Source organism: Macadamia integrifolia, chromosome 14 (assembly GCF_013358625.1).
Source record: "Macadamia integrifolia cultivar HAES 741 chromosome 14, SCU_Mint_v3, whole genome shotgun sequence".
NCBI lineage: Eukaryota > Viridiplantae > Streptophyta > Magnoliopsida > Proteales > Proteaceae > Macadamia > Macadamia integrifolia.
In genome coordinates this window covers 12,941,217-12,960,702 of record NC_056570.1, presented here as the reverse complement: position 1 = coordinate 12,960,702, position 19,486 = coordinate 12,941,217, and the positions used below count along the sequence as shown (strand labels likewise).

Genomic DNA, 19,486 nt, shown 5'->3' with positions numbered 1-19,486 from the left:
GCACTTTCCACAAAGTTAAACCAAAATTTGTCAAAGTTGGGTTCTGGAGGAGCTGGAATTCGTCCGATAGCATTTCGATTGCATGTCTCTCCTAGAACTCATGGCTGCATACAAACACAACAAATATACTTTTCCAATTAAGTGTATACAAAAGGAAAGGCACATTTGGAAAGAATGCAAAAAATTTCACATAAATCCCTAGTTAGGGTTTCATAGAGAAGAAAATTTGGGGAAAATGGAAAATCTAGCAAAATGGGAGGAAAACCTTACCTCTTGCACGAAATATGGCATGGATTGGCAGAAAAAATCACCGAATGATGTTCTTCCAACCTTGGGAGAGCTCTCTGGTCGTTCTTGGCAAGAAAAGGAAGAGGTTATGGTGAAAATGGGAGTTCTCGGCCAGCCCTTTTAAAAGACAGTAAAAGTGTTCACCGGCTGGCCGGTGAAATAATTACCATCCACCGGTGAAGGTAAAAAGGTGAGAATTTATTTTCTTTTCTTTATATGTGTGGGTCCATTTTACATATTTCCTTCCCTCAATATGTGGACAAGAAGGATGTGGGTGTCTGAGCCTAGTACATAAAAAGACTTGAATATGCATGCCAAGTTGTACTAAGTTGCCTATGTTACCTCTTATATAGGAAGGTTCACATGGCTCCTAGAAAATCCCAAACACAAGTGGGACGGCCTCCTAAACGGCCATGCCGTGCTACTACATCTACTATGGGTCGGCCACCGACTTTGGAACCAAGTAGGGAAGAGGTGCCCGATACCACAGCACAGGCAGCCCCTCTTGCTCCACCTATACTTTCTGCCTAGGATGTAGTGTCAATTATGGGCAACATGTTGCAAGGACTACAACAGCAACAAAATGTGATGATGCAAGGGTTGCAACAGCAGCAACTAGAGTTTATGACGGGTCTAAATGCACAGATCAATGCTGTGTTTCAGGCTCGAGAGACATAGGTTGTTCCACCACAGACACAGCCAGTACCTAACGTTGCTCCTACCACTATTCCCCAGGCACAACAAGTCCTAGCACCAATGGCTCACCATACAACCCACCCAAAAGGCTCTAATGTACATTATGCCCCACGACCTGATGCACCACTAACACAGGGGCAAATGACACCACAGAGCCAAGCCATACTGCCTATACCTATGGACAATGTGAAAGTGATGGAAATGTTCCAGAAGTTTAGGCCTCCCTACTTTGGTGGGATTGCACAGAACCCTTTGGCACCCACCAAATGGGTAGAGGGAATGGAGAAGGCATTTTAGGTAATGACCCTCACTGAAGAACAGAAACTGATGTGTGCCGACTACCAACTACAAAATGAGGCAAATGCATGGTGGAAGTCCATTGAACCCATCCTAGTGACCCTACAACCTAACCTCACATGGGAACACTTTAAAGTGGCGTTCTACAACAACTACTTCCCAGACAGTGTGAGGGAGGGGAAGGAAACAGAGTTCATGGAGCTAAAACAAGGGTCCAACTCTGTATTGGAATATCAACAAGATTTTGAGAAGTTGTTCTTCTTTGCACATGAGCATTTGAAGGGGGATAAGGCAAAGGCAAAGAGATTTGAGAAAGGGTTAAGACCCGCTATAGGGGCTATGTTAGTGGCTCAGTATCTCCACAGTTATGCCCAGGTGGTTCAGGCTGCCAAATCCATTGAGGACAAACAAAGAGAGAACTATCATGCCATACAAAGGAAGAGAACAGTGGCACCTAACAGGTTTGGTAAGGGGACATATTTTAATGCAGCCTCAGGTCAGTATAGAAGACCAGAAACAGAACAAGCACCACCACCACCTAGACCCATGGTAGCACAGTCTCAGACGGTCCCCTTAAGGTGTTTTATCTGTCAGCAAACGGGTCACTTTGCAAGGAATTGCTCACAGAGGAGACCGGGTGACCCCTATGTAGGACCAGTCAGATCAATCCAGCCATTATCCGCCACCCATCCGGCTCAGGCACCACAGGGAGCTAGACTGCAAGGGAAAGTGTTTGCACTGACTACTGAGGAAGCAAAGGCATCGCCTGGAGTGGTCATAGGTACCTTGTTGATATCGATGTCCCCTGCATATGTTTTGTTTGATATTGGTGCATCACATTCATTTGTATCCCCCACTTTTGCCGCTAAGATGAATATCAAGCCAAAAATGTTAACACGCAAGTTAGTAATTAGCACACCGACTGGGAGTGAGGGGGAGTGAGGTAGGATTAGAGGAGATTTATGAGCTGTGTCCTATTCAAGTCTGTGGACGGGACATGATTGCTCATTTGATTAAATTAGAGATGCGTGACTTCGATGTTATCTTAGGTATGGATTGGTTATCCGCCTATAAGGCATATGTTTTATGTACTGAGAAGAAAATTGTATTCAAACTTCGAGAAGGAGGTGAGTTTGTTTACAAAGGGAGAAAAGTCAAGAAGTCCAAGAAACTAGTGATATCTGCACTTAAAGTGAGAAGACTACTAGAGCAAGGATGTGAGGCTTATTTGGCATCTGTGATTGACACAACTAAGGAGGGCAAATTGGTAGAGGAAATAGAAGTAGTGAGAGAATTCTCAGACATCTTTCCTGACGACTTACCTGGACTACCCCCGGACCGGGAGACTGAATTCACTATTGATCTAATTCCTGGGGCAACACCTGTATCAAAAGCTCTATATAGGATGGCACTTTCAGAACTGAAGGAGTTGAAGGAACAATTACAAGATTTATTAGAGAAAGGGTTCATCCGACCTAGTGTGTCCCCATGGGGAGCACCGGTACTCTTTGCTAGGAAGAAGGATGGAAGTATGAGAATGTGCATAGACTACAGGGAACTCAATAAACTGACTATCAAGAATAGGCATCCGTTGCCCAGAATCGATGACCTTTTTGATCAATTGCAAGGTGCAACCACGTTCTCCAAAATTGACCTCAGATCTGGTTATCATCAACTCAAGATCAGAGAGGGTGACATCAGGAAGACAACTTTTAGGACCCGTTATGGACACTAAGAGTTCCTAGTTATGCCATTTGGACTAACCAATGCCCCTGCAGTGTTCATAGAGTTGATGAATAGAGTATTCCACGATATGTTAGACAACTTTGTCATCGTGTTCATTGATGACATTTTGATCTATTCGAAGAGCCGGGAGGAACATGCTCCCATTTGAGATTTTCCCTTCAGAGATTGATAGAGAAGCAGTTGTATGCAAAATTCAGTAAATGTGAGTTTTGGCTTACACAAGTGCATTTCTTAGGGCATGTTGTCTCAGAGAAGGGCATTAAAGTTAATCCTAGAAAGGTAAAGGTTGTGGTAGAATGGGAGGCACCTAAGAATGTGGGTGACATTCATAGCTTCCTGGGGTTAGCGGGATACTACAGAAGGTTCATTGAAAATTTCTCACACATTTCTGGACCTATGACTCGACTAACACGGAAGGGAGTGAAATTTGAATGGTCTAAGGAATGTGAAGAAAATTTCCAGGAATTGAAGCGGAAATTAATAACAGCTCCAGTACACACTATTCCAGAAGGCAACGCTGGAATGGTAGTATATAGTGATGCATCCAAGTTAGGCTTAGGTTGTGTGTTGATGCAAAATGGCAAGGTTGTAGCATACGCATCACGACAACTGAAGGACTATGAAAAGAATTACCCCACTCATGACTTGGAGTTAGCAGCGGTCATTTTTGCTTTAAAGATCTGGCGGCATTATTTATATGGGGAAAAGAGTGAGATCTACAACGATCATAAGAGTTTGAAATACTTTTTCACCAAAAGGGAGCTGAATATGAGGCAAAGAAGATGGTTGGAACTGATGAAGGATTATGATTGTACCATCCATTACCATCCGAGGAAGGCCAACATAGTGGCTGATGCATTTAGCAGGAAGTCTCAGACTCTATCCCTAGCAGCCTTGACGGAGAATGAACAGCTGATTGAGGAAGCTAGAAGAATGGATATGGAACTACTAACGAATGAGGTGGTAGTGACCTTGGCTGCACTTATGATACAACCATCGTTAGTGGGGAAAATCCAAGCCGCCCAAGTACTGGATGAGGATCTTCAGAAAATAGTAAGTGATATCAAAGAAGACAAAAAGATTTAAATTTCAAGTTGACTAAAGATGGGGTCCTCAAGTTCAAGGATAGACTTTGCGTACCAAAGGGTGAAGAGATGAGGGAATTAATATTGAAAGAAGCTCACAATTCACCCTACTCCATCCATCCCGGTAGTAAAAAAATGTACAAGGATTTAAAAAGGTCCTACTGGTGGTGTGGCATAAAAACTGACGTAGCCACCCATGTAGCCAGGTGCTTGAATTGCCAACAGATCAAAGCAGAAAGGCAAAGGCCACATGGCTTATTACAACCCCTACCCGTACCAGAATGGAAGTGGGAAAACATTACCATGGATTTTGTCATAGGATTGCCGCATACTCAAAAAGGGAATGACACAATCTGGGTAATTGTAGACCGACTGACCAAGGTGGCCCACTTCATCCCTATGAGAATTACTTACTCCATGGAAAAGTTGGCTCAACTGTATGTTGACAATATTGTCCAATTACACGATGTACCAGCAAGCATTGTCTCCGACCGTGATGCCAAATTCACCTCCAACTTCTGGAAATGTCTACAGAAAACAATGGGGACAACTGAATTTCAGCACGGCATTCCATCCACAGACAGATGGGCAACAGAGAGGACTATACAGACCCTAGAGGATATGTTGCGGGCATATGTGTTGGATATGAGCTATAGTTGGGATGAGCACTTGTCACTCATAGAGTTCTCCTACAACAATAGCTACCAAGCTACTATAGGCATGGCACCTTATGAAGCCCAGTATGGTAAGAAATGCAGAACGCCTTTGTATTGGGATGAAGTTGGAGAAAGGAGGATCCTAGGCCCAGAACTAATCCAAGCCACTTGTGAGAAAGTGGATGTAATCAGGGAGAGAATTAAGGCGGCTCAATCAAGATAGAAAAACTACGTGGATGTCAGACGGAAGCACCTAGAGTTTGAGGTGGGAGATAAAATTTTTCTAAAAGTCTCCCCAATAAAAGGAGTGAAGAGGTTTGGCAAGAAGGGAAAGCTAAGTCTTCGATACATGGGACCTTATGAGATATTGGGTCGAGTCAGAACAGTAGCTTATCGGGTCGCTATGCCACCTGAATTAGAAGGAGCTCATAATGTATTTCATGTTTCCATGCTCAAGAAGTACGTTTCTGATCCAGCTCAAATTTTGACACATGTACCCTTGGAACTTGACAGTGATTGGAAGTATGTAGAACAACCAGAAGAAATCATTGACCGGAGAGACCACATTCTCCACAATCGGACTATTTCTTATGTACTAGTCAAGTGGAGGAATCACTCCAGACAAGACGCGTCTTGGGAACGCGAGGAGGAAATGAAGAAGAAATAACCTCAGTTACTTGGATCACCAGGTACACCAAATTTCAGGGACGAAATTTCTTGTAAGGAGGGGGGAATGTTATACCCGAACCCTAAAACTTCCTATTTTATGTTCAGGTGTGACACCGGAGGACGCCGAGGAAGGAAGGGCAACCCCACTTGCACCTGCTACCCATGCTTAAGTAATTGGAAGGGATTCGGGACCCGAGTTGAACCTCACACACACTAGAAACCCTGGAGAAGGCCCCACTCAGACAGAGGAGAGATCTCTATACAAAGTGACCAGTTCAGCCTTCACCGGCTGATGGTAACCAGCGGATGGAGCATCCACCGGTGAACACCATATGGTGAGTGCACAGGCCAGTTTTGGGTTATTTTGCCGTGGGACCCGAGACCTCACGATCGTGCACCCCAAACCCATCCACATTAATGGAACATTGTGTTAGGAAGTTGATTAATGTGGCGGGACATCTCGAAGCGGGCCCGTTAGTGCCAAATAGCGGAATAACCCGGTATTGGGTAAAAACCCATTAATTCCCCAAACAGCCCTTAGTGGGACTTAAGTGGCTATAAATAGGGTTCTTACCATTCATTTCTTCTCCTACCAAAATAGAAAGAAGGAAAGGGAGAAAGAAGAAGAAGAATGAGAAGTAAAAGGAGAAGGAGAGCAAGGGAGGAAGGAAGGAGGAAGGCCAGGGCTCCATTCTTGAGGTAAGCCCATATGCTCATCACTCCACACACACACACATAAATATCTCTCTCTCTCTCTCTCTCTCTCTCTCCCCTTCCCATTCCACTCTTTATTGGAAGTAATGGAGACCCAACCAAATTCCACTTACCCAACCATAAAGACTACATAATAGGAGGGGGAAATTAGAGTAAGAGACCTACATTGGCAAGGTTATTCACCTAACCTTGGGTCTAATGACAAATCCCTATGAAACCCCTAACCAAAACCCTAGGATTTGGGAATTTGAGCAAATCCTCTATGACCTAACAACCTAACATCCTAACCTAATCCTAAGTTGGGGAAAATAAATTAAACCTATGTATGGTGTGTGAGAGTGATTTCATGAGCCATCAATGACCATTCCAGGAACTCAACCAAAGTCTTCCCCAATTTAGCTTAACTTAGAGACTTGTGTATTGAGGAAATTGGGTGTATCTTGAAACCCTATGTTGATCCACTCACTAATTTTACTAAATCTAAGCTAAGTGAAGTATGTGAGGATGCCCTACATGAAAACCAACCCTAAAATCACAAAACCCAATTTGTAAACTATACAAAAGAGGGAGAAGGGAGGAAGGGAGTTGAGAAATGACACCCCACTGAAAAATACACATTTCCACCACCATACATAGATGCCACAGGGCCAATAGGGCTGATCTGGGCAAGAAAACCCCAATTTTAACTTCATCGGTTGATGATCACCGGCCAACCGGTGAAGGCAGGGACCATCCACCGATGAAAATATTACAGGATGTGCATTCCTTTCGGATTTGTCCACCAGTAAGCATCAACCGGTGAAAATAGTGCATGATGTGCATTCCTTTCGGATTTATCCGCCGGTGAACTCACCAGCAGATGACCATCCACCGGTAATCATCCACCCGTGAACCATTTTAAAGCTAAATTTTTATCCTTTTATTGGGGCACGAGTCCTAGTGTCCCACTCCTTTTTGAATAACCGAATAACCTAAAAACATTATGTATCCTAGGAGTGGAACTGAGAAGTGATGGGAGCACGCAACACGAAACCATCAACTATCTACCGTCATCTAGAACACGAGTTGAGGGGATTTTGTATGCTTTTATGGAATGCTTGCATCATATCGCATACGTGGGTGAATCATATCATTTTGCATATTATTATTACCTTGTTCCTTGTGGAAAGTGTTGATGTGGCATGAGAATGTGGATTATGATTGTGCATGTGTGTGACTAGGGTGCAGGGTGGCCAATGGTTGGTTCCGGCGGCACTGCATGCTCAGGGTGAGTGTGTGTGTGTGTGTGGAGACTGGGGTGCAGGGTGGCCAACGGTTGGTGTCGATGGCACTGCATGCTCAAGGTGCGTGTATATGTGTGTGTGTGTGTGTGCCGTGCAGGGTAGCTAATGGTTGGTGATGGCGGCACTGCATGCTTAGGGTGAGTGTGTGTGTGTGTGTGGAGACTGGGGTGCAGGGTGGCCAATGGTTGGTGCCGCCAGTGTGTGAGTATGATTGAAATGTGTTGTGGCATACTAGAATGCATTGGGCTAGGATAACCACTCTGGTGCTACAACCCTTGCCAATAGGGGTTTACGTATTGGCTAATCCTCTCGTCCGACGGTCTGTGGTTGGGGACGATTTCCGGTGACTGAGCAAAGATTCCAGCGTCGTGACAGACCCTCACACGATGTTTGATTCGGTGACGAGTATACCCTACATACGATGTTGGATTCGGTGTAGTGGTATTATGGGAGGGTTATTAATAGGGGTTTATCGGGTAACGATGTGGTTCCGAAACCGGCACGCCCCTGACTCGCAACTAGCTAGTATCCCTGGGGACTGATAACTTACATTCATGACTGGGGATAACACCAACGTTGCAGTGGCACTTATACCCCCTTTGGACTTAGAAATTGTTGCTTAGAATTGCTTGATAATAAATGGATCATGTCATTGCACTCATATAATTGCATTCATATTGATGTGGTCGGGCATGAATATTTATACTATTGCATTTTCTTAGATTGTCATGATTGCTTATGTGTGTTACCCCTCACTGGGCTTCGTGGAAGCACCCCCCGTTGTTGTCCCTTTTTAGATGTTGATTCAGGAAATCCTTTAGAAACTGTGATCGAGGTCCTGGCTCTCTACGGAGGTGACCTTTGGGATAAGGAGCTGGTTGCGCACGAGGATGGATGCGTGTGCGATGATTGTGCATTTGGAGCACGCTGAGGATGGGAGTATCATCTTCTATTTTTTATTATTTTTGTACTTAACAGATGTAGCCTTATAGGGGCATAATTGTAATTATGATCAAGATGTGAAAACATTCTTTTTGTGTAAATTTGGTAAATATCAATAGAAATCACCAATTGATATATTTTATTTATATTATAAGTATGTCAACAGAAGGGGAGAAGTAGCCTGCCAATCTATCATTGACCAAGACTAAAAGGAAGGGGAGGCGATGCATGAGTGAATCTAGTGAACAAAGGAGGGGAAGGACATCTGTGAAATTTTGGAGATAAAATCCCAACATATGGAATCAAAAGACTTATGAATATCGATTTTGAGGAGGGCAGTAGAATAGTGAGATTTACGATCAAAACCCCTAAGGGAGCCAATAGAAGAGGCGAAAGAGCGAAAGGTCAAATCAGAGAGCCTTTCAGGAGCACGGTTAAGAGTATAAGAGAACAAGAAGGGGGCCAGAAGGGAGGGAGATGGATAGCTAGATAACTTGAGGGGAGGTAATGGGGGAGACATGAGTTAAGAGGGGGTTTTAAAGAATCCAAAAATGACCGTTGGGGCAATGGGAGTAACTGGAAAGGAAGGACGGAGCAATAGAGGCAACAATACAGAGGGCATTGACCTTAAGGACTCTAGTTTCAAGGAGATAAGCAGAGAGAGACTTTGGAGGAATTGATACCGGATCAAATTTAAGAGTGTTTTGCAGAGGAGTTAAGGCCTCTAACGTTCCAAATGGTCCAGGAGATCATCTGGAAGGGGAGCGGTGTGGAAACAAGAGCTCCACATAGATGGAGGAGGATCTGGAGGGGCAAAAGTAAGGATTAAGGTATCAGTATCGGTCGGCTATATTCAAGATACATATCGGAGGGTATCGTATCGTATCGGAGATACACTAAGATATGCTAGAGATCAAGGATTAAAGTATCGGTATCAGTCGTCATATCGGTCGACTAAATTTAAGATATGTATCGGTATCAAAGAGACTTTAAACCATAGGCCGGAGGGTATCGTGTCGGAGATATGCTAAAGATACGCACATAATGGATATGAAACACTTTTTTATACACTTTTACATAAAAAAAATAGTTAAAAAAATACTATATATAATATGTATTATGCATAAACACCAAATGAAAGTATCACGTTAAGAATCCAAGGTTTGAAGTTACCCCATAAATGCAAAATCCTTGTTCTCAACCTTGATTTTCACTTTAATTTGAGATAAAAATGGATGGCAGCAACTTTAGAACAAAAACCCCTTAAAAATTATTTTTTTCTGAAAAAATGACCCATCTTGGCCATTATATGACTGTAGCGCACCGTATCAGTGTGTATCGTACCGTATCGGTATGTATCGACCAAATACACACCGATACATACCGATACATACATTTCACCTCAATTTTTAACTTTTCATAGAGTATCAGTACATATCGGTGCGTATCTTATCGTATCGTATCAGTGTCTTGATGGTTTAAAAATTCTATGTATCGTATCGGTAAGAGCTGATACGGTACAATACGTACCGATACTTTAACCTATGGGCAGGAGTAGGCTTAGTTTTTTGCCGATGGTGGTATTCCTTAATGGGGGAGGGTTGGGGAGCTTTGCCTTGCTTGAGCTTCAAGGGTCCTTTAATCATAGAGCTAGGCCTGTAGACATACTCTTTTTGTTGAGGAAGGCAATGGCGGAAACTTCAGGGGAAGTAGGGAGAAGGGGAGAGTCCTCACAACAGGCAGGAAGGGCCTACAAGGACCCTAGAGGAGAGTGCCTTCCAAGGCATGACAATTAGGAGAAGCAGTAGTGTAGTGGTGAAGATGCTCAGGATGGGTCTAAGCTGACCAGAGGATCATGGGGGCATCTTCCTTAGAGATAAAGAAACCACAAGATCTGAGGCAGAAAAAGGATCACTGTGATGCAGTTTTGTAGATAAGTCACTCAATGGGCTTATTTTATTACAAATAAGCCTTGGATTGGATTATGTATATGTTGGGTCTTTGATCCCATGGGTTTTCTTTGTAATTGACCACTTTAATGGGCCTAAAATATAGGTTGAAAGTAAGAAAACGGATTTAATTCATTAGTTTAGTTAAAGTCCTATTTTGAGTCTATTCCCTTCGTTATTTCCGTTTCCTAGTCAGTTCAGGTTTCCCAATTAGTCAAGGATTGGGTTTTTGGCCTTTCCTTTTAGTGTTTGAGTTAGTTTTGAGTCTTTTATATGAGTTTGTAAGGGGCTACAACATTGAACACGAATTTGATTGCATGAAAAAAAAAGGAAAGCTTTGTGCTGGAAAAATGTGAGATGCAGTGTTGTGAGAGATAGCTTGGGTAAGATGCCCCATGGAAGAGTGAGATACTCGACCCAACCTATTACCCTACCCCCATTCTTCCTTTCATTCTCTATTTTCTGTTTTATTCATTCTATCGATCCCTGAATTTGATTTTTATTGAATTTAGTAAAGATCCTGCCTGGGATTGGATCACTTGTGACCTAATCTTACATTATTACTGGCAGCATACTAAAGATCGAGGGATGAGTCCAACAAGGATAAAGGACTATAAAGCTTGGAGGCTGGCATAGCAGAGGAGGCATCATTTGAATGGTGTTGACAGAGCAGCACAAGAATCCAGATCAACGGAAGGGTGGTAAGAGAATGGCAAAGCAAACCAGGTGGTATAAGCGTAATGGCCTGGCAGAAGGCCAGGACTTGGACCAGCAGCACGAACAACTATAGAGGCAGGAGAGGATCTAGGGGAAATACCTATAAGAGGCAGGTAAGGGATTGAAGAGGCACCTTCAGAGCCGGCTTTCGACAGACGAGGATGGGACGCTTCATTAGTAACAACAAGAGAAATAGGAGCAATGGAAGGAGATGGCATGAAAGGTGTAGGCAAGCGTGGTAGTAGTCCATTGAAGAGGAGACCTGTAACAGACCCAGGTAAGAGAAGCTCTCGCCGGTTGAAGAGGAACCAAGAGAACAGGGAAAGGGATGGGTCAGGTAGTGTGTATGGGATGTATTAAAGTGGTCGGAGTGGAGATGGGTCGAGGATGCATTAAGGAGAGTCCGGTTAGGTATGGTTTGTTGGATAGAGGAAGGGGAGGTAGAGAAGGACGGGTTGGGCTGAGGGGAGTGGTAGGAGTGGTCAAAACTAGAAGAGAACCATGACAAGATGAAAGGAGGGCCCTAGTAGGGGTAGGAAGGAGAAGAAGAGGAGGAAGAGAAGTGGAGGGGTTAGGCTAAACCAAGGAGTAGTTGGGGTTAAACTTGGAGATAACCGACACAGAGGAAGGGTCAAAATCTCGATTGAGAGATCGAGAAGCAGGAAAACCTTCGGCAACATTAGGCAAGCCATCAGCGGCTATTGTAGGCTCAGGAAGTCGCAGCAGAGGATCTTCTTTAGCAAAACTGGCAAAGCTATCAGTAGTAGAGGCGATATCAGAGTATCGAGGTGATAGGTCATTTTCATCAAAGGCAGAGGGTGATGGAGACAGGAGGGCAAAGTTTTGAGTGCTACTCTGAAGAGGAAGATCCAACGGGCCTAAGGAGGAGGACCTAGCACCTGGGGAAGAGGGATTCTCGTTCTGACCAGGGTTAGCCATCAAGCTTCACTTCTGGCGAACTTTATTTCGAAGGTGCTTTCTTCCACCAGGATCTTGAAATGGCAACTTTGAAGGGGGGGTATGCTTTGGCCTGAACAATTTTGGGGGAACAGAGAGAAGTTTGGTGCCCAAAGGTTTTGCAGACAGTACATGAGGGAGGGAGCCATTTGTAATGTACCACATGAGAGAATGAAAAGCCATCGTCGTCATATATCAACATTGAGGAGGGCAGAAGGGCATTTGCATTAATTTCTATGCAGATCCTTGCGAAGGCAAGGCGATCCATGATACAGGTTCTCTGGTCATAATAGAGGGGCTTCCCAATGACCGATCCCACTATACTTAGCCCTTGGGTGCACCAAAAGTGGAGGGAGAGTTTCAGCAAAGAAACCCAAACGGGGATGGTATTGACGTCCACTTTGGAGAGGGAAATGTGCTGGTCCCATTTCCTGAGAAAAAATGGGTTTCTGCCGACACGCCAAGGCCCTACTTCAAGGGCTGCGATCTTCTTATCTTCACCATAGAAATTGAAAATGAATAAACCATTGTCACAGAGGAAGGTGGAGAGCATGCCTTGGATTCTCCATTGCTGAGAGAGGGAAGCCTTCACAATAGGAAAAGGTGGCCTGCTACCAAGGAATGACCAATGAGGCAATTCTTCCACTTAGCTATCTCAGGTTCAAGTAAACCAGCAGAGCAAAAGCTCACCAACGACTCATTGATGATGGAGGGAGGGACGAAGGACGGGGCAGCCATCACAAGAAGGGTGGGAGTGGTTTGTGGCACGTTTTCCAGGATTTGGTAGATGGGGAGGAGGCGGATGGAGAGATGGAGGCTAGGGAAGTATCAATAAGAGAAAAAGCTGAGGCTGAGGGAGTAGGGAGAGGCTGGGTTCTGGCGGTGGGGGCCGCTGGAGAGGAAGGGGAGGTCATAGAAGGGTCATAAATGGGGCAACCATCCAGCACAAGCTATGTTATCCCCACAATTTGGTTGAGTGAGCCAGAAACACCCAGCCTGCATGAGGTGGCCCAGCCAAGGCTGGTTGGACCTAGGCCCATGGTCTGGCCACTTAATGTAGCGTATGGGCCAGTCCCTTCTTGATTCTTGTGGCTGTATTTTAGGCCCAAGTATCTGTTGACATCAACTATATGCTGGAAATGAAACCAAAAGAGTGACTAAAAAATTAAAAATAAGTACAACTGCTCATCAGACGCACATTTGCAACAAATGTTAAAGCCAAATGATTAAACAAGTTTAAGGCATTCAAGTTAGAATAGCTGCAGGAGAAACTGAACGTTCAACCTCAGTTCAGTCATCAGTGTAGTTTCTCCACACTGCTACATGCAGACTAACCATCATTTAAAAATGATAAATTATAATAACAAGCGGAAGGAATCAACTTCTATGGTTTGACAATTTACCAGTCCCTGATTCACACAATTTTGAAACTGCATAATCCTTTTCTCGACTTCCACAATAAGTAGTCTCCTTTGTACCCGAGCTATTCTTCCCCTGCCTTCTGCCCCAGTTTCCTGCTAGCATAGACAGAAAATGCATGAAACACAAATTTTCAAAACATTGAGATGATTATACATATAAGTTAATTCATCTATTCCATCTGTGTAATTAAGAAAAATAGAACTAGATGCAACTACTTAAATCACCTAGTAATGATAAACCTCAGTGAATGGATCTATATAGTAAAGCCAACAAACAGATAAACCTTAACCAATTGTTCTATTATCTATGTAGTAAATTCACCAAACAGAATCACAACTGGCATTCATTTTTCAAGATTCTTCCTAAGTTATTACTTTATAATCCTCCAAGTAAATGCTCTTTATCACCACCCTTGAGTGATTCTAGGCTTTCAGAGCAGGAGAATGAAAGCAAAATGATGACACAGGCTACAGGAGTTACAGAGACTCTCAAATCCATATTGAGTTTTTCTTAAGAATAGTGTTCCACATCTGACACCTTTGGTAAGATGGTGTTTGGTGCAGTGATTTATCATGTATGGTGGGAAAGAAACAAGAGAAGGTGGTCTTCATCATCACGCACTGTTGAGCAGATTTGATCTTCCATCACCTTTTATGTCCATCCACTCTGTGTCCTGACACAGAAATCTGCATCTTGCTTGTTCTTGGGATCTCCTTCTTATTGCTCCCCATTGATGTAGATAAGTCACTTAATGGGCTTATTTTATTGAGAATAAGCCTTCGGTTGGGTTATGTATGTGTTGGGCCATTGATCCCATGGATTTTCTTTATAATGGGCCACTTCAATGGGCCTAAAATATGGGTAGAAAGTAGGAAAAGGGGATTTAATTCATTAATTTGAATCTTGTTTTGAGTCTATTTCCTTTGTTATTTCAGTTTTCTAGTCAATTTAGGTTTCCCAATTAGTTAAGGATTGGGTTAGGCCTTTACTTTTTAGGGTTTGAATTAGTTTTGAGTCTTCTATATAAGTTTGTAAGTGACTACAACAATGGACACGAATTTATTAATGAAAAAAAAAGATGGCTTATGTTGTTGTGGATGAGATGCCCTAGGTGAGATGCCATTCACTAGTTCTTCCCCCTTCTCAACCCTCCATCGAATTCTCTTTCTTTTCATTATTCTCTTATTTTTTGTTTATTCATTCTTTCGGTCCCTAAATTTGGTTTATATTGAATTTAGTAAAGATCCTGCCTAGGATTAGATCACTTGTGATTCGATCTTACATTATTTGGTATCAGAGCCTAGCCAAACCAAAGATGGAGCCACGTGAATTTCGTGAGAAACTTTCTCACATCTTCCTTGAATGGATGTATGAATTAGATGTGTACTTTGACAACTACAACTTGACAGAGACGCAACGGCTTCAATACGTTTGCTCCCAAATGAGTGATTGTGTTCGAATACAATGGAGAATTCGTGAAAGACAACTTCAAGCTCAAGGGCGTGAGCCTAGAACTTGGAACGAAATGCAATACGAATTGGCAGGTATGTACCTATCTAAATGTGAACGAAGTATATACTTCCTTCCACCAGAGTTCCCTCCAATTACACCCCAAAAGCCACCCACAGGTGACAAGAACATGAAGGAATTGTTTGACGACGTGGCCACTATGTTGCAACAAATTGCAAAGGAGCAACAAAAGAAGACACCTCCAACCAATGAACCAGAGTCAAAAGTTGAGGTTAGTGTTGAAGAAATTCCAGCAATTCCTATTGTCAAGGCAGAGGTAGTCATTGATGTTCCCATCAACAAGACTCATGTAAAAGAATTCGAAAGCAACAAGGTTGCCACATTGGACAATGAGGTTGTAACTGAGGAACTTGACACTACAACAACTGTGATGATTGTGAACAGTCAAGAGGAAGATCCTAAGGGATTCAAGAATGAAGTTGTGTTTGAACCATCAACAGAACCGATTGAAAACCACCAGATAGATGAACCAAAAGAGATTTATCGTGCATTGAAGTTTGAAGAGGTTGAAGGTACATATGACCCTATGGATACATCCGATGATGTTGAGGTTGAGCATGTGGAGTTCATCATCCCATTAAAGTATCTTGAAGATCGAGCTCCTCACATTCTAGACTAAAACCTTGTACATCAAAGAGCTACCTGAATTTTTCTACGGCTTGAAGAGGGATGTGCACCATGCTATAATCACCCTCACACACTACAAAATTCGAGGACAAATTTTTTTCTTAAAAATGGCAAGTTGATGTAGATAAGTCACTTAATGGGTTTATTTTATTGAAAATAAGCCTTAGGTTGGATTATAAATGTGTTGGGCCTTTGATCCCATGGGTATTCTTTGTAATGGGCCATTAAAATAGGCCACTTTAATGGATAAGAAATATGGGTAGAAAGTAAGTAAAACGGGATTCAATTCATTAGTTTAATTAGAGTCTTGTTTTGAGTCTATTTCCTTTGTTATTTCAGTTTTCTAGTCAGTTTAAGTTTCCCAATTAGTTAAGGATTGGGTTAGGCCTTTCCTTTTTAAGGTTTGAGTCAGTTTTGAGTCTTCTATATAAGTTTGTAAGTTGCTACAACAATGGACACGAATTTATTAATGAAAAAAAAAAAAAAAGGGCTTATGCTGTTGTGGTTGAGATGCCTAAATCAGAGGGTAAGATGCCCATTCACTAGTTCTTCTTCCCCCTTCTCAACCCTCCATTGAATTCTCTTTCTTTTGTTTATTCTCTTATTTTTTGTTTATTCACTTTCGGTCCCTAAATTTGGTTTACATTGAATTTAGTAAAGATCCTTCATAGGATAGGATCACTTGTGATTCGATCTTACATTACCCATCCTTATTGTTTTCTTGCTTTAGTTGTTTGGGAGTTCTCTCATTGCTTTGCTTTATTGGCTTTCTATTGTAATTTTGGTTTTTTCAGTTTAATATAATTTTCTATAGAAAAGGGTGTACCTAGTGCAAGAGGCTCCAGCCACTGTAGGGTCTGGGAAGGGTCATAATCATAGTTTTTAAGGCAGTAAGGAGACGGAGGCGTTTGAGGGTCTTTCGGAGCGCCTTAGCGACAAGGCTGGTATAAAGCGTAGCCTTATCGACTAAAGCGTTCCTGTGTAATTTTTTTATAAAACCAATCTATTTGGCTCAAATCCTAGTTGAATCCTATTACTCATATGTTAAATAAATATTAAAGGTTCATATTCATACCAATGTAAGATATTCATCAAGAAAACAAATCAATAAAGTGAATAAACTAAGTTCATCTTCATCAATCATCAATCATCAATCATCAATCATATTAACATATAATATAAATACATAATTATGAAACAAAATTATAAATATAAAGAAAAGAAGACATAAAAAATACAAGTATTTATTATACTTACCTCTATGATGCCAAAATGAGAGCCTAAGCCCTAAGGTCATCCACTATATTTCTACTCCTGTCAAAGAAGATGAAGCACACCATTGCCAGAGCAAACTCATAGTTACCGAAGCAAAATGGTCGCCTGGATCAGTGGTTCTTCCCTGTTCCTTGATTCCTTCTCAAAACCCTTTCTTAAAACCCTTGACAAAATCCAAACCCTGTTTGTGAATCGTGTTTTTGTTTTGTTTGTTTTGGTTATTTTTGGTGGAGTAAAGTTGATCCCATACATCTCAAGTGTTAACAAAACAATACACCTACCAATAAAAAAAATCTATATTTGGAATTTTCATCAAGTAATTTTAAAATGTGTTTAAAAAAAAAAAAAAAAAAAAAAAAAACCCCATAAGGCGCCACTTCACATAAGGCGGAGCACTGCCTTACCATCTGTGGACCGCATCAACGCCAAGGCGCTGCTAAGGCGTCGCCTTGCCAGCGCCTTAAAAACTATGGTCATAATGTACGCAGCCTCACCCCCGCTTCACAGAGAAGTTGTTTAATATAACTTTCTATTCACCCAAAAGCAAAGTTACGATTGAAAATGAGATAAAAATAAAACAAGAATTTGGGGGAGGGGAATAAGAAAACATTTTCTTCTTGTTAATTAATCTAATAGCTTCTCAGTTCTTCAATAAGAACTCTACAATTTTGCATTTGAACCAACCCTCAATCTCTATAAATGATATGATTGGCATGTAGAGGAGAGGAGAGGAGAGGAGCGGAGGGTCAGAGGGGGAAAAAGAGTTATGAAAGAAGAAAAGAAGGCTAAGGAGATTATGATCTCAAGTGGTAATTGAAGGAAAGATTAAGGGAGTAAGTAAACCAAATACAGAATACCTTATACATATAATAAAAAAAAATAAAAAATAAAAAACCTAGAAAGTTAGATGGCTTTAGAAAAAAAAAAAAAAAGGAAAGAAAATTAATACTATTCATCCTAGGATAAGTTTTTCTAGTTTAACTGGTCTATATGGTATTTCTATACCAAAATAAATATCTACCACATAGCAGATTGGATAGAGCTGAAATTTTGTGAACAGGTAGACCGCAAGGTCCCCTACTCAGATGTCAAGTTTCAACCAAAATGGAATTGGCAAGTGGAAAAATTATAGATTTGAGTTTTCTGTGAAAAAATTAAAACTTTTCTAAGATATAGATGGCTACACAAATACATGGGTAGGGATATAACTTAATCTGTCTTGTGGCCAATTTAGTACATGCCCTATATATCCACTGTCACAGCCATTTTGTCCAATGTTGTTTGAATGGCCTACTATCATGACATAGGTAGGGCTTGAAAGCTAGCAATTGCATGGGCTGTCTTTAGTGGCTTTTTCATAATTAAAGTGAATAGTGTTTAGTATGACATTTCAGAGGGGTCATGTCTCCTGGGAATCTATAAAAAGCATAAGAGCTAACTTTTAGGGGAGTGACAGCTTGTCAAGGAGTGTAACCCTCAGTTGCCTGCCACTACACTTGTGGCCTGAATCCCGTCATTGTGACACACTTCGCCTGGTGATCCCCTTTAAAGAGCTAAGTTGTAATACTTTGCTTCAGTTAATGAATGTGCTATAATTTCCTTCCATCTGTGTGTGTCTATGCTTTGCTTCCCTCCTTTCCTCTTTGAACTACTTGTCTAGGCTTACTTGTAGCCACAAGAGCTAGCAAGTGCTGCACTAATGCCTACTTGAGTTGGTCTATTACAGTTAGTATCAGAGCCTAGTCAGATCAAAGGAAAAGATATGGTCCAGAAATCACAATTGGGTGACAGACATAGTTGTCATGGCGTCACCTAGGCGTCGCCAAGGCGGCGATTTGGCGTCCTGGCTGAAAAAGAAGTTTATGGCAGTGCTACGATTTACGTGACTCACAAATGGCAGTCGCCATTGGTTGATAGGCGTCGCCATGGACTCCAGGTCACGCCTGATTCACTAGGCGGTTGATTTTTTTGTAAAATGCAGGGTGATTTTGATAAGGCTATGTTGATTTTTGATATCTGATATTGCTTAATGTTGGTTTTATATGTTATAGGGTATATATTATAGGCTTGTAGCATGCTAAATAACTTTAGAAAATTGGGGAAATAAAAAATTAGCATACTAAATAACTTTAGAAAATAGGGAAAATAAAAAATGACACATGGGCGATTTGACAGTCATGGCAACGCCATAATGGGCGATTCATCGCCAAATCAATTAGCCACCCCTCCACCGCCTTGGATCGATTTGACGCCGTGACAGAACCTATCTTCGTCTAAAAGTACCTGAGTTGGGCACATATTGGGGTGCTTGAGATGCCAAGGAACTAGAAAACTTCTTGTTTGACATGAAGTAGTGCTTCCAAACTATAAGACCCGGTTAGGGAAATAAGGTGTGGACAGCCACAGTCTGCCTTATGGAGGATGTCAAAGATTTGGTGGCGCTCACGTTACAATGCCATCCAAAAGGGATTGTACACCATTTGACACCTGAGAGAAAGGTTTAAATTATCATATCGTATTCACTGATACTAACAGATATGTATCCTATACTTAAGAAACTGATACGAAACTTACAAAAAATTGGTATTAGTACATGTAAGAAACATCATCGTTTATATATATAAATATATATA

The 19,486-nt window shown here is 41.9% G+C and overlaps 1 pseudogene; it reads left to right on the top strand.

The window, feature by feature from the left end:
- Nucleotides 1-1,284: 1,284 nt before the first annotated feature.
- LOC122060633 lies at nucleotides 1,285-4,293 on the top strand (annotated as a pseudogene).
- Nucleotides 4,294-19,486: the final 15,193 nt, after the last annotated feature.